The following is a 14,682-nucleotide window of genomic DNA, read 5'->3' as shown; positions in this document are numbered from 1 at the left end:
AACTGCCTTTGCAAACAGTTTTGCAAACATTTGGGCAGATGTTGCTATTTGTCACTCAATGTCGCAAATAGCAGATGCAACCCCTGATTTTGCCAACATTCATCAGCTATACCCTGTCACACCAGAGCACGAATGAGCGCGACTGAGGATACAAGTCACACTCGGGCAAATTCGAGCTGCATTTGAACACCTCTTACGGCAGTCGGCACATTCATGTGGTCAGAGCATATGCACTCTATACTCGTGATGGGCTTGTGTTGAAATAATCAACACATGGTCAAGGTGCAGCCATACCGCAATCTGACTGCAGTCATAATATTTGTCCGCAATTTGAAGCAGTCAGAGAACGTCCGAGGGGCTGTTCGAATTGTTTGAGCATGTCGAATCCTGGCCGAATGTCTCGACCATGTCTGCACACACCTCCCCATCACACTAGAGCATCAATGAGCCCAAATGCTGCACAAATGGACAGTCGAACTACAGTAGGGCAAATGCGAGCTGCATTCAATATCCTCGTACAGCATTCATCAATCAATCAATCAATCAACTTTTTTCTTATATAGCGCCAAATCACAACAAACAGTTGCCCCAAGGCGCTCCACATTGTAAGGCAAGGCCATACAATAATTATGAAAAACCCCAACGGTCAAAACGACCCCCTATGAGCAAGCACTTGGCCACAGTGGGAAGGAAAAACTCCCTTTTAACAGGAAGAAACCTCCAGCAGAACCAGGCTCAGGGAGGGGCAGTCTTCTGCTGAGACTGGTTGGGGCTGAGGGAAAGAACCAGGAAAAAGACATGCCGAGAAGGGGGGCAGAGATCGATCACTAATGATTAAATGCAGAGTGATGCATACGGAGCAAAAAGAGAAAGAAACAGTGCATCATGGGAACCCCCCCACAGTCTACGTCTAAAGCAACATAACCAAGGGATGGTCCAGGGTCACCCGATCCAGCCCTAACTATAAGCCTTAGCGAAAAGGAAAGTTTTAAGCCTAATCTTAAAAGTAGAGAGGGTATCTGTCTCCCTGATCTGAATTGGGAGCTGGTTCCACAGGAGAGGAGCCTGAAAACTGAAGGCTCTGCCTCCCATTCTACTCTTACAAACCCTAGGAACCAGAAGTAAGCCCGCAGTCTGAGAGCGAAGCGCTCTAATGGGGTAATATGGTACTACGAGGTCCCTAAGATAAGATGGGACCTGATTATTCAAAACCTTATAAGTAAGAAGAAGAATTTTAAATTCTATTCTAGAATTAACAGGAAGCCAATGAAGAGAGGCCAACACGGGTGAGATATGCTCTCTCCTGCTAGTCCCCGTCAGTACTCTAGCTGCAGCATTCTGAACCAACTGAAGGCTTTTTAGGGAACTTTTAGGACAACCTGATAATAATGAATTACAATAGTCCAGCCTAGAGGAAATAAATGCATGAATTAGTTTTTCAGCATCACTCTGAGACAAGACCTTTCTGATTTTAGAGATATTGCGTAAATGCAAAAAGGCAGTCCTACATATTTGTTTAATATGCGCTTTGAATGACATATCCTGATCAAAAATGACTCCAAGATTTCTCACAGTATTACTAGAGATCAGGGAAATGCCATCCAGAGTAACGATCTGGTTAGACACCATGCATTCATACCACACATGCCAGTACATGCCACACTGTCTGGCAGAATCACGCGGCCAGCCAGAATGTAGTGCAGACACACACACAATGTAGTGTAGACACACCACTGTCGAGCTACATTCAAAGTGGGGAAATCAAATCAAATCAATTTTATTTATATAGCGCCAAATCACAACAGTCGCCCCAAGGTGCTTTATATTGTAAGGCAAAAGCCATACAATAATTACAGAAAAACCCCAACGGTCAAAACGACCCCCTATGAGCAAGCACTTGGCGACAGTGAGAAGGAAAACTCCCTTTTAACAGGAAGAAACCTCCAGCAGAACCAGGCTCAGGGAGGGGCAGTCTTCTGCTGGGACTGGTTGGGGCTGAGGGGAGAGAATCAGAAAAAAGACATGCTGTGGAAGAGAGCAGAGCTCGAATGATGGTCAGACTGCAGTCTGATCGCAATGTGACTGCATCCTGATGGCGTCAAAACAGCATTCAAAACAGTCTGATTGCGTTTGAGGGTAATTCGCCATGGTTAGGCATGGCAAATCCTGTTGGCATGTGCAACAGGATTGTGGCATGGATGAGCCGTATGTGCACCTCCACTGGATCCATTCAGGGAGCACAAATGAAATGTTATGTGCAATGTCTGTGGCACGCATTCATCTTGTGAACCAGACGTGAACGTTGTGCAGTCAAACTGAAAGCACCATTTGTCACTGCGGGTCAATGCGTATCAGAGCCACAGTGCAGTGCACCCTGAACGGGCTGTTATACTCATGACAAACCTCATAATCCAAATACATTGTCATTGCCTCCCATGGATTAGATAATGTATGTGAACTAATGTGATCATCAAAGCTGGAACACGACGTAGGTGTGCCACGCCCTGCTGAATGCCCACAGCGAGTCGATGTGAGTCACAGGCTCAGTGCGGTGCACCACAACACAGTTGAATGGGATGTGACAGTTGTAATACACCTATCATGACATGAACACCATGTACCTCTGTAGGAAGAATCACGGGGAAACTGGTTTGCCAGCCCTTCACAATATAAATAAAAATAAAACTCACCTTCGGAATGGCGCCAGGTGCATATCACAGTGCAGGGCGAACACCAGCAGGAGCTGCTGCCTGTGGTGACCACCCTCTCATCTGGTAGCTCTGTAAGCTGTCAACATCAGCTCACAAATGCCTCATCCACCACGAAATATAATTCCTATATGGTGCGACACCCCACTATGCATCACGGCATGTAACATGATCGCAAGCTCTACACAGTCTCAAGCACTGACTGATTGCCAGGACACACACATGGACCACAGTGCGATCAGCTCATGGACCTAATATCCTGGAGAGAGGAAAGGAGTGAGGCTCCCTCATCTGCTTCAACCACTGCGCATGCGTGAGGCGGGGACACATTTTCGCTCAGCTGAGTTTGTGTGTGTGTGTGATCCTAACTGTTGGGAAAGTGTAGTGACACGGACCCACAACAGGGGGCGTAAATGAACGGACAATAGAAGGAGTTAAATTAGAACACTTTACTGTTGTGAATGCCACAACCAAACACAGCAGATTACAGAATGAATACAAGTCAATCAATAAAGGTGTCGTGTGGGCAGGCTCGACGATAGGAGACGCCCGTCTGGAGATGAACCGGAACCACACGATTTCCACCGCCACCGAACCCGAGGGATACTGGAGCCGCCAAGTCCTGAAGTCCCCAGGTGGCCACCGTCTCGGCGTGTCGGATCTGGTACTGCTGGCGGAAAACAAAGACAGACAAGTGTGGGTGTGTGTACACCCAGTAACAATTATGGTGGGAATTCCACCTCCACCTCTCACTCAATATCTTGCAGAGTATGCAGTGATTCCTCAGGGGAAAAGAGTGCCGTCCTGCACTCACTCAGCTTCCACCAACAGAGGGACCGGTACACCTGCAAACACTCACAATATACAGATTATACACAAATGGCTGAGGATATTACCTCTCAATGAAGTTGATATCTCGGCGATGTGGTGGAGGTGTCTTCCTGCTTTTATTCCTGGTGTGAAGTAGATGATCAGTGACAGCTGTCATGGTTGATGGGTGACAGCTGTCACCTTGGCTGTTCCTGGAGGCGGCAGCGCCCTCTCGTGCCTGAAGCCCGCACTTCAGGCAGGGCGCCCTCTGGTGGTGGGCCAGCAGTACCTCCTCTTCTGGCGGCCCACACAACAGGACCCCCCCCCCTCAACGGGCGCCTCCTGGCGCCCGACCAGGCTTGTTCGGGTGGCGACGGTAGAAATCGGCCAGGAGGGTCGGGTCCAGGATGAAGCTCCTCTTCACCCAGGAGCGTTCTTCGGGTCCATACCCTTCCCAGTCCACCAAATACTGAAAGCCCCCGGCCCATTCGACGGACGTCCAAGAGCCGGCGTACTGTCCAAGCCGGCTCCCCGTCGATAATACGGGCAGGAGGCGGCGCCGGACCGGGTGCACAGACGGGTGAGGTGTGATGTGGTTTTATCCTGGAGACATGGAAGACCGGATGGATCCGCAGTGAGGCCGGGAGTCGGAGCCTCACTGCGGTAGGACTGAGGACCTTGAGGATGGTGAATGGTCCGATGTAGCGGTCTTTCAACTTCGGCGACTCGACCTGGAATGGTATGTCCTTGGTTGATAGCCATACCTCCTGCCCGGGCTGGTATGCGGGGGCCGGGGACCGTCGACGGTCTGCATGGGCTTTTGCCCTCAACAAGGCCGAACGGGCGGTGCGCCACACCCGACGGCATCTCCGCGGGTGGGCCTGGACCGAGGGCACACCGACCTCTCCCTCCACCAAAGGAAACAAAGGGGGTTGGTACCCCAGACACACCTCAAACGGGGAGAGGCCGGTGGCAGAGGACACTTGGCTGTTATGCGCGTACTCGATCCAGGCCAGATGTTCACTCCAAGCCGTCGGGTGTGCGGAGGTAGTACAGCGAAGGGCTTGCTCCAACTCTTGATTGGCCCGTTCGGCCTGTCCGTTTGTCTGAGGGTGATACCCAGACGAGAGGCTCACGGTGGCCCCCAGGTCCCAGCAGAAACTTCTCCACACCTGCGAGGAGAACTGGGGACCGCGATCCGAAACGATGTCTGTAGGTATCCCATGCAGCCGGACGACATGGTGGACCAGGAGATCCGCCGTCTCCTGGGCCGATGGGAGCTTCGGGAGGGCCACGAAGTGGGCCGCCTTGGAGAATTGGTCCACTATCGTGAGAATGGTGATGTGCCCCTGGGACGGCGGGAGGCCCGTGACAAAATCCAGACTGATGTGGGACCAGGGGCGATGAGGCACAGGAAGTGGCTGTAGGAGTCCCTGTGCCTTCTGGTGGTCCGCCTTGCCCCTGGCGCAGGTGGTGCAGGCCTGGATGTAAGCCCGGACGTCAGTCTCCAGGGACGCCCACCAGAAGCGCTGCCGGACCACTGCCACGGTCCTACGCACCCCTGGGTGGCAGGAGAGTTTGGACCCGTGACAGAAGTCCAGGACGGCAGCTCTGGCCTCTGGTACAGTCTGTTTTTCGGTCCTGTTCCGGGATCCGGGCTCCGTGCCAGGGCCTCCCGGACGGTCTTCTCCACGTCCCAGGTTAGGGTAGCCACGATAGTGGACTCCGGTAAGATGGGTTCCGGTGGATCCGACAGCTCGGTCTTGACTTCTTGTTCATGCACCCGGGACAGGGCATCCGATCTCTGGTTTTTGGTCCCGGGGCGGTAGGTGATCCGGAAGTCAAAACGGCCGAAAAACAGTGACCAACGGGCTTGCCTGGGGTTCAGTCGCTTGGCGGTCCTGATATACTCCAGGTTCCGGTGGTCAGTAAAAACCGTGAAAGGCACTGACGCTCCCTCCAGCAGGTGTCTCCACTCCTCAAGAGCTTCTTTCACCGCAAAGAGCTCTCGATTGCCCACGTCATAGTTCCGCTCTGCTGGGGTCAACCTGCGGGAAAAATAGGCACACGGGTGAAGAACCTTATTGGTCTCTCCGCTCTGGGATAGCACGGTTCCTATCCCTGAGTCAGAGGCGTCCACTTCAACCACAAACTGGCGACTAGGATCGGGCTGCACCAAGACAGGTGCAGTCGAGAAGCACTGTTTCAACTCCCTGAACGCGGCATCGCACCGATCCGACCAGGTGAAGGGAACTTTTGGTGAGGTCAGGGCTGTCAGGGGGCTAACTACCTGACTATACCCCTTAATGAACCTCCTGTAAAAATTTGCGAAGCCAAAGAACTGTTGCAGCTTCCTACGGCTCGTGGGTTGGGGCCAGTCTCTCACCGCTGCGACCTTGGCCGGATCCGGAGCGACGGAGTTGGAGGAGATGATAAACCCCAGGAAGGACAAAGAGGTGTGGTGAAACTCACACTTCTCGCCCTTCACAAACAGCCGGTTCTCCAACAACCGCTGCAGGACCTGACGTACATGCCGTACATGGGTCTCAGGATCCGGAGAAAAGATGAGTATATCGTCCAGATATACGAAGACGAATCGGTGCAGGAAGTCCCGCAAGACGTCATTAACCAAAGCTTGGAACGTCGCGGGGGCGTTAGTGAGGCCGAACGGCATGACCAGGTATTTAAAATGACCTGACGGGGTGTTGAATGCCGTCTTCCATTCGTCTCCCTTCCGGATCCGAACTAGGTGGTATGCGTTCCTAAGATCCAACTTTGTGAAGATTTTGGATCCATGCAGGGGGGTGAACACCGAATCCAACAAAGGCAACGGGTATCAGTTGCGAACCGTGATCTCGTTCAGCCCCCGGTAATCAATGCATGGACGAAGACCGCCATCTTTTTTGCCCACAAAAAAGAAACCTGCACCCATCGGAGAGGTGGAGTTACGGATCAGCCCGGCAGCTAAGGAGTCCCGGATGTAGGTCTCCATCGATTCGCGCTCAGGTCGGGAGAGGTTGTACAGCCTGCTGGACGGGAACTCCACGCCTGGCAATAAATCGATGGCACAATCATACGGACGGTGCGGGGGAAGGGTGAGTGCCCGATCCTTGCTAAAAACGTCCGCAAGATCGTGGTACTCAACCGGCACCGCCGATAGATTGGGGGGAACTTTGACCTGCTCCCTAGCCTGGGAACCGGGAGAAACCGAGAATCCCAAACACACCCGATGGCAGGTCTCGCTCCACTGTACCACCACCCCGGACGGCCAATCAATCCGGGGATTGTGTTTTAGCATCCAGGGGAACCCCAGAATCACACGGGAGGTAGAAAGAGTCACAAAAAACTCGATCTCCTCCCTATGATTCCCTGACACTACCAGAGTTACTGGTAGTGTTCTGTGTGTGATTAAAGGGAGTAGGGTGCTATCTAATGCTCGCACCTGCAATGGTGAAGGAAGCGCCACCAGAGGGAGCCCTACCTCCCTGGCCCATCTGCTGTCTAGCAGATTCCCTTCTGACCCTGTGTCTACCAGTGCTGGGGCCTGAAGGGTTAAATCCCCGCTAAGGATTGTAACTGGGAGCCGTGTGGAAATGTGTGTGTCCCACGTGAATTTCTTGGCCCACCCTAAGCCCAGTTTCTAGGGGCGGACGTTGGTGTTTAACCGTTCGGGGCAATTACTCAATTGATGCTCCATTGAGCCACAAACAAAACACGCCCCGCGGGGAAGCCTCCTCTGTCTATTCGGTGGTCTGAATGTGGCCCTGCTCGTGTCCATAGCTTCATCAGCAGGGGGAGCTGTCGCCCCACGGGACGTAGAGGCCAGGGAGCGTGGGAAGGGCGGACCTTTTTCGGACCCGGAAGGAAGAGGGACGGCGCGCGCCCGGCCACGCCCTTTGTCTCGTTCCCGACGGCGTTCTTCCAACCGATTGTCTAACCGTATAACAAGATCGATAAGCCCATCTAATTCCCGCGGTTCATCCTTGGCCACCAGGTGCTCCTTCAGGACCGATGACAGTCTGTTTACGAAGGCGGCGCGGAGCGCAGCGTTATTCCAGCCGAACCTCGCAGCCGCGATGCGGAAGTCGACTGCATAAGCGGCTGCGCTCCGGCGTCCCTGTCTCATAGACAGCAGCACAGTTGAAGCGGTCTCTCCCCTGTTAGGGTGATCAAACACTGTTCTGAACTCCCTCACAAACCCAGTGTACGTGTGAAGGAGCCATGAATTTTGCTCCCAAAGCGCCGTAGCCCAAGCGCGTGCCTCTCCCCAAAGCAGAGTAATCACATAAGCTATTTTGCTAGCGTCTGATGCGTACATGACGGGACGTTGTGCGAAGACGAGCGAACACTGCATGAGAAAGTCCGCGCACGTCTCCACACAACCTCCGTACGGCTCAGGAGGGCTTATATATGCTTCAGGGGATGGTGGGAGGGGTTGTTGAACCACCACTGGAACATTCATATCCTGCACAGGGTCGGCAGGAGGAGGAGCTGCAGCAGCGCCCTGAGCGCTCGCCACCACCTGCGCGGAGAGAGCCTCCACCCTGCGGTTCAGGAGGATGTTTTGCTCGGTCATTTGATCCAACCGAGCCGTAAAGGCAGTGAGAATGTGCTGTAGCTCACCAATCACGCCTCCTGCAGACGCCTGCGCTCCCTGCTCTCCCATTGGTCGTTCAACAGCCGGGTGACGCCCCTCGGAGTCCATGACGCTGGCCGAGATATCCTGTTGGGAAAGTGTAGTGACACGGACCCACAACAGGGGGCGTAAATGAACGGACAATAGAAGGAGTTAAATTAGAACACTTTACTGTTGTGAATGCCACAACCAAACACAGCAGATTACAGAATGAATACAAGTCAATCAATAAATGTGTCGTGTGGGCAGGCTCGACGATAGGAGACGCCCGTCTGGAGACGAACCGGAACCACACGATTTCTACCGCCACCGAACCCGAGGGATACTGGAGCCGCCAAGTCCCGAAGTCCCCAGGTGGCCACCGTCTCGGCGTGTCGGATCTGGTACTGCTGGCGGAAAACAAAGACAGACAAGTGTGGGTGTGTGTACACCCTGTAACAATTATGGTGGCTGCTTCTGCAGTGGCTTTGCTTGAAGATTGAAGTAATGAAGCAGCGCATGTGACTTGCTGCTTTGCTGGTTCTCTGCTTCGCTGCTTTTCAGAAGCAGCAGGTATAAAATTTCTTCATTAACCGCTGTCAGAGCCATTTAAAGATGTCAATCGTCAGTCACCTATGTGCTGAATAAAGTCACTAACTGGGACTCTTGCCTTGTTGCAGGCAAGAAATGAGAATTGTCCTCCGTTCTGTTCCTCTGTTTTGTGGGACAAACTGCACAGCTCCAAACGCTGCACCCCTCTCTGCCGAGTAAATTTGGAAATACAGATTTTGGTCAGAATTAATACCTTCAAAGTGAATTGCCGTTTTAAATCAAATGTCACCTCTTTCCAAATGTAACACAGACAACAAACGACAACAGACCAAAACCATTTTTTTTTTTCTCTCTCAAAATAAGATGTCCAACATTCTTTATGAATTACATTGATGTGGACGTGCAGCACAGCTGCCTGCCAGAGCTCAGCTCAGAGGGTATGGATTTAAATTTGTGCCATTAATATCTGACAGGAAATGTTTTTGACAAAAACTACAGACTTTGTTTATTTCCATTTTTATGTCCAGAGATCAAGGATCCAGTGACCAATTTCATATTTATTTACTTTAAGACTCAATAAAATGTTGTTAACAGAGAAAATTTGTAAAGCCTACTTTGAGTACACAGAAAATTCACAAGAGGTATTGATAAGGAAATCAATAAGGAATTGGATTGATAAGCAGAATCAATAAGGGCAACGATATTGATAAAACCTTATCGAGAGAGAGAGAGAGAGAGAGAGAGAGGCCATTGGACATCCAGCAGTGGGACATGGCATGTCTTCAGAAGAGCGGACCACAGCCAAGCCCCTCCCCCTGCTTGCCTTCCACCCAGACCTTGGGTGGCACATACGGCATTCTGCATATTCCTGCTGCATTCTGCCTACATTGTGGGGTTTTGTACTGTGTTCTATTTATTCTTTGTATTTTTTATTTTATTTTGTCATGTTTTGTGCTGTGTTGTGTCCGCATTCGACCTGCGCTCTGGGTAGTCAACCTGGATTTGGGAGTTGCTGTACTCTGAATGTGCGCAAATTATTCAAAGCGGCTTTGTAAAGCATTCTGGGTATTCGTTCGTCATTTTTACACAGCTGTACGAATGTCTGTCCCTCACAAATGCAGCTCAAATTTTGGCTGTTTTTGCCATTGGGGTTGATACTTGCTTCATTTATGCTCAACCGTGCTCAGTGTGACGGGGCCCTTAAGCAGGTTCATAAAATGAATAACTATGGTGACCTCTTTGTGGGACACAGGTCTCTGAGTTCCACAGACCAGAACTTGCTGGTTGTGCCGAGGTCAAGGTTGAGAACCAAGGGAGACTGCGCATTTGGAGTGGGAGCTCCAAAGATGCCCTTGTATTTGTGCTCTATAGACTCTGTTGCAGACTCACCTGTACAGGACTGCTTTTACTTTGTGTTGTGTTGTTACTTTTTTTTTTAACTTCTTTGTGTCTTTTATTCTAATCTTACTGTGAAGCACTTTGTGATTGTTACATAAAGGAACTGAACTTACTTACTTTCTGCACACTGGGTTCTTACAGGTGGCACATTCCCGTTTGACTTGCTTGTCAACTTCTTGGAAACAGATGCTGCTTTTCTTTCTCTTTGTTCCTGTCAAAAGAAGTAGAGCATGTTGTGCTGGTTGAATCGGCTGATCCTGTTTCAGCCCACACAGGTGCATGTGAATGGTAAAAATGTCTTCCACAACAGAAGTTCTGCTGTTGTGTCACTTTGGAAACAGGAGGTAAAATATCAGCAGCTCAAAACATCAACCATAGACAAAACAGAAAAGCAGTAACGCCACAGCCGGATCTGGAACGCAGGCAGTCCAGGAAATACGGAGGAATACAGGAACAGTAACATTCAGAGTTATGAAAAACGACACGCAAGGCACTGAAAAACCTTGACAAACAGAAGACTTTAGCACAGTTATGGTTGTAGTGCATTGTGCGCATGCATCAACATGCATAGGCCTTGTCTACACCGAAACTGAATTTTCCCAAAACGATCTTCTTCTTTGTTGTTTTCAAAAAGTGATCTGTAAACACAGCACCGTTTCAAGAAATATCTGCATCCACATGAACCCATAGTGGAGCAGATAAGTTTGATTTTTGGCCAGAATTGTTCACTTGGTGATACAAGCATCAGATTTGGCATGAATGTTCTTCATAAATCAGAAAAAAGTGTGGGTCCCCACAATCAAATCTATGTTGTTTTGGTGCAACGTTTCTGTGTCTGGTTAAAGTGTTAGACAACCTGAAATATGTGATGTGATGGAAAATACTCCAGCTTAGTTTTGCATAAAATATCCACCGTATATGTATAGAACACACAGTACTCTTTACTGCAACCAAAGCTGATCCAATGTGCTGTACACTAAAACATACAGTTAAAACATTAAGACATACGAGGGCTGTCAATAAAGTAACGGTCCTTTTTATTTTTTTCAAAAACTATATGGATTTCATTCATATGTTTTTACGTCAGACATGCTTGAACCCTCGTGCGCATGCGTGAGTTTTTCCACGCCTGTCGGTGACGTCATTCGCCTGTGAGCACTCCTTGTGGGAGGGGTCGTCCAGCCCCTCGTCGGAATTCCTTTGTCTGAGAAGTTGCTGAGAGACTGGCGCTTTGTTTGATCAAAATTTTTTCTAAACCTGTGAGACACATCGAAGTGGACACGGTTCGAAAAATTAAGCTGGTTTTCAGTGAAAATTTTAACGGCTGATGAGAGATTTTGAGGTGAGACTGTCGCTTTAAGGACTTTTCACGGTGCGAGATGTCGCGCAGCGCTCTCAGGCGGCGTCATCAGCCTGTTCAAGCTGAAAACCTCCACATTTCAGGCTCTATTGATCCAGGACATCGTGAGAGAACAGAGAAGTTTCAGAAGAAGTCGGTTTCAGCATTTTATCCAGATATTCCACTGTTAAAGGAGATTTTTTTAATGAAAGACGTGCGGACGGATCCGCGCGTCGGGACGCAGCCGCTGCGACGCTCCGCCACAGGAAAAACACCTCTGTTGAAAGCCTTAAGGACAAGTTGGAACATGTCCTGCCTGTTAAACAATTTCTCATATACTCACTCCACTGAAAGCCATCAAAAGCCGCCTGGATTTTACAAATGGTTATCAACACGGAGGTGTTTTTCCTGTGCCGCCGCACCGCGTCGGCTGCGTCCCGACGCGCGGATCCGTCCGCACGTCTTTCATTAAAAAAATCTCCTTTAACAGTGGAATATCCGGATAAAATGCTGAAACCGACTTCTTCTGAAACTTCTCTGTTCTCTCACGACGTCCTGGATCAATAGAGCCTGAAATGTGGAGGTTTTCAGCTTGAACAGGCTGATGACGCCGCCTGAGAGCGCTGCACGACGTCTCGCACCGTGAAAAGTCCTTAAAGCGACAGAATCACCTCAAAATCTCTCATCAGCCGTTAAAATTTTCACTGAAAACCAGCTTAATTTTTTGAACCGTGTCCACTTCGATGTGTCTCACAGGTTTAGAAAAAATTTTGATCAAACAACGCGCCAGTCTCTCAGCAACTTCTCAGACAAAGGAATTCCGACGAGGGGCTGCATAACTCCTCCCACAAGGAGCGCTCACAGGCGAATGACGTCACCGACAGGCGTGGAAAAACTCACGCATGCGCACGAGGGTTCAAGCATGTCTGATGTAAAAACATATGAATGAAATCCATATAGTTTTTGAAAAAAATAAAAAGGACCGTTACTTTATTGACAGCCCTCGTATATCTAAACAAGTTAGTAAATAAATACAGAGCGCACACACACACACACACAATAGTATGCAAAGAAACATATGTTTAAAAACATAATGAAAATGAGGGGCCTGTAATGTAACGAAGACACGCACATCCAAAACACATAAAAAGGTGTTTGCTGGACCAAGAAAAATTTGACCAAAAATAGAAACCAAATGATCCGCACAACCATAGCGCTCCGATACAAAAAGGTTTTATTTGACAAGACGTTACGTTTCAGGCAACCTGCCCTTTGCCTATAATGTCTGCCACCTTTCTCAAATCTCTTTTGTACAAACTAGGTCATAAATATAAAGAGTGGCAGATAGGAATCAACAGAATAATATAAATATAGCATGAAATTGACAAATATGATTATTTGAAACAGTGTGATTCTCACTGGACGAGCAGCTCAGCAGGAGAAAGAATGAATAAAGATGTGTTCAGATCATTTTTATCCACTAAATATTACAGCAAAGTGGTTTCAGGTTTAAGTAGCATGAAGAATGAGTCAAACTTTAGAGTCCAAACTAGTGTTGAACTACACGACAAGTGACCCCGCAATTAGTTAAGATCAGATGTATAAAAAAAAAATGATGTCCCTGGAACGACCTTTCTGGGCTGCAAAAAACAGTTTACTTATTATACTGACAGTATGATAATAAGCAAACAATACATTTATGTTAGATTTTCAAGACCCAGTATGAGAGCAGTAGTTTGCTGTAATGGACATTTTACATATACTGTAATTAAAGTTTTATCTATTTCTAATTATATAACTATTGTGCTAGTACTATTGTAATCATAAAATATTATTAATTTGGTGTATTACACAACATGTTTTACTGTAATCTGAAGTTTGAGCTACAGCCCCAATTCCAATGACATTGGGACGTTGTGTAAAATGTAAACACAAACAGAATACAATGATTTGCAAATCCTCTTCAATCTATATTTGACTGAATACACCACAAAGACAAGATATTTAATGTTCAAACTGATAAACTTTATTGTTTTTGTGGAAATATTTGCTCATTTTGAAATGGATGCCTGCAACACTTTTCAAAAAAGTGACAACAAAAGACTGGGAAGGTTGATGAATGCTCAAAGCACACCTGTTTGGAACATTCCACAGGTGAACAGGTTAAACAGGTCAGTGTCATGATTGGGTATAAAAGGCGCATCTCCAAAAGGTTCAGCCGTAACAAAGATGGGGTGAGGATCACCAATTTGTGAACAACTGTGTGGAAAAAAATACTCCAACAGTTTAAGAACAGTGTTTCTCAACATTCAATTGCAAAGAATTTAGGGATTCCATCATCTACAGTCCATAATATAATCAGAAGATTCAGAGAATCTGGAAAACTTTCTACACGTATATACTGCCATCCAAGCAATGTCTTTTTCAGGGACGTCCCTGCTTATTTCAGCAAGACAATGCCAAGCCACATTCTGCAGGTGTTACAATAGCACGGCTTCATAGTAAAAGAGTGCGGGTACTAGACTGGCCTGCCTGCAGTCCAGACCTGTCGCCCATTGAAAATGTGTGGGGTATTATAAAGCGGAAAATATGACAACAGAGACCTCGGACTGTTGAACAACTGAAGTCGTACATCAAGCAAGAATGGGAAAGAATTCCACCTACAAAGCTTCAGCAATTAGTGTCCTCAGTTCCCAAACGCTTATTGAGTGTTGTTAGAAGGAAAGGTGATGTAACACAGTGGTAAACATACCACTGTCCCAGCTCTTTCGAAACGTGTTGCAGGCATCCATTTCAAAATCAGCAAATATTTGCACAAAAACAATAAAGTTTATCAGTTTGAACATTAAATATCTTGTCTTTGTGGTGTATTCAGTTGAATATAGGTTGAAGAGGATTTGCAAATCATTGTATTGTGTTTATTTACATTTTACACAATGTCCCAACTTCATTGGAATTGGGGTTGTACATGTGTTATCTCTCTAAATGCTGCAGCTGTTGTCTGTGTAGATGCTGCACGTGTGTTATTCCGTCATTGGTTTATTTTCAAGTGTGCCCATTGGAGAAGTTCAGGTTTTATGTATGAAGTCCAGCCTTCAGTTTGCCGTGAGGCTCCTGGAAGACTCCAGCCTTGATTTCCTGTGTGATTTATTTATTTTTTTTTTCCCTCACAGCCTGTGAAAGGTGGGACATTTGGAGGTAGAAGAAGCAGGTTTTGAGCATGAAGACAGATGTGGTAGCTGTGGGCCTGCAGAGACTGT

At 48.1% G+C, this 14,682-nt stretch overlaps 1 protein-coding gene across 1 annotated transcript in view; it reads left to right on the top strand.

The window, feature by feature from the left end:
* LOC117531329 (alpha-N-acetylglucosaminidase-like) overlaps window positions 1–14,682 on the top strand; it is a 31,106-nt gene that overhangs the window by 10,695 nt on the left and 5,729 nt on the right. The gene's annotated exons all lie outside the window — the stretch shown is intronic.

This window comes from Thalassophryne amazonica, chromosome 18 (genome assembly GCF_902500255.1).
Source record: "Thalassophryne amazonica chromosome 18, fThaAma1.1, whole genome shotgun sequence".
Classification (NCBI taxonomy): domain Eukaryota; kingdom Metazoa; phylum Chordata; class Actinopteri; order Batrachoidiformes; family Batrachoididae; genus Thalassophryne; species Thalassophryne amazonica.
Note: the sequence above shows the minus strand (reverse complement) of the source record. Positions and strands in the feature narration are given on the sequence as shown.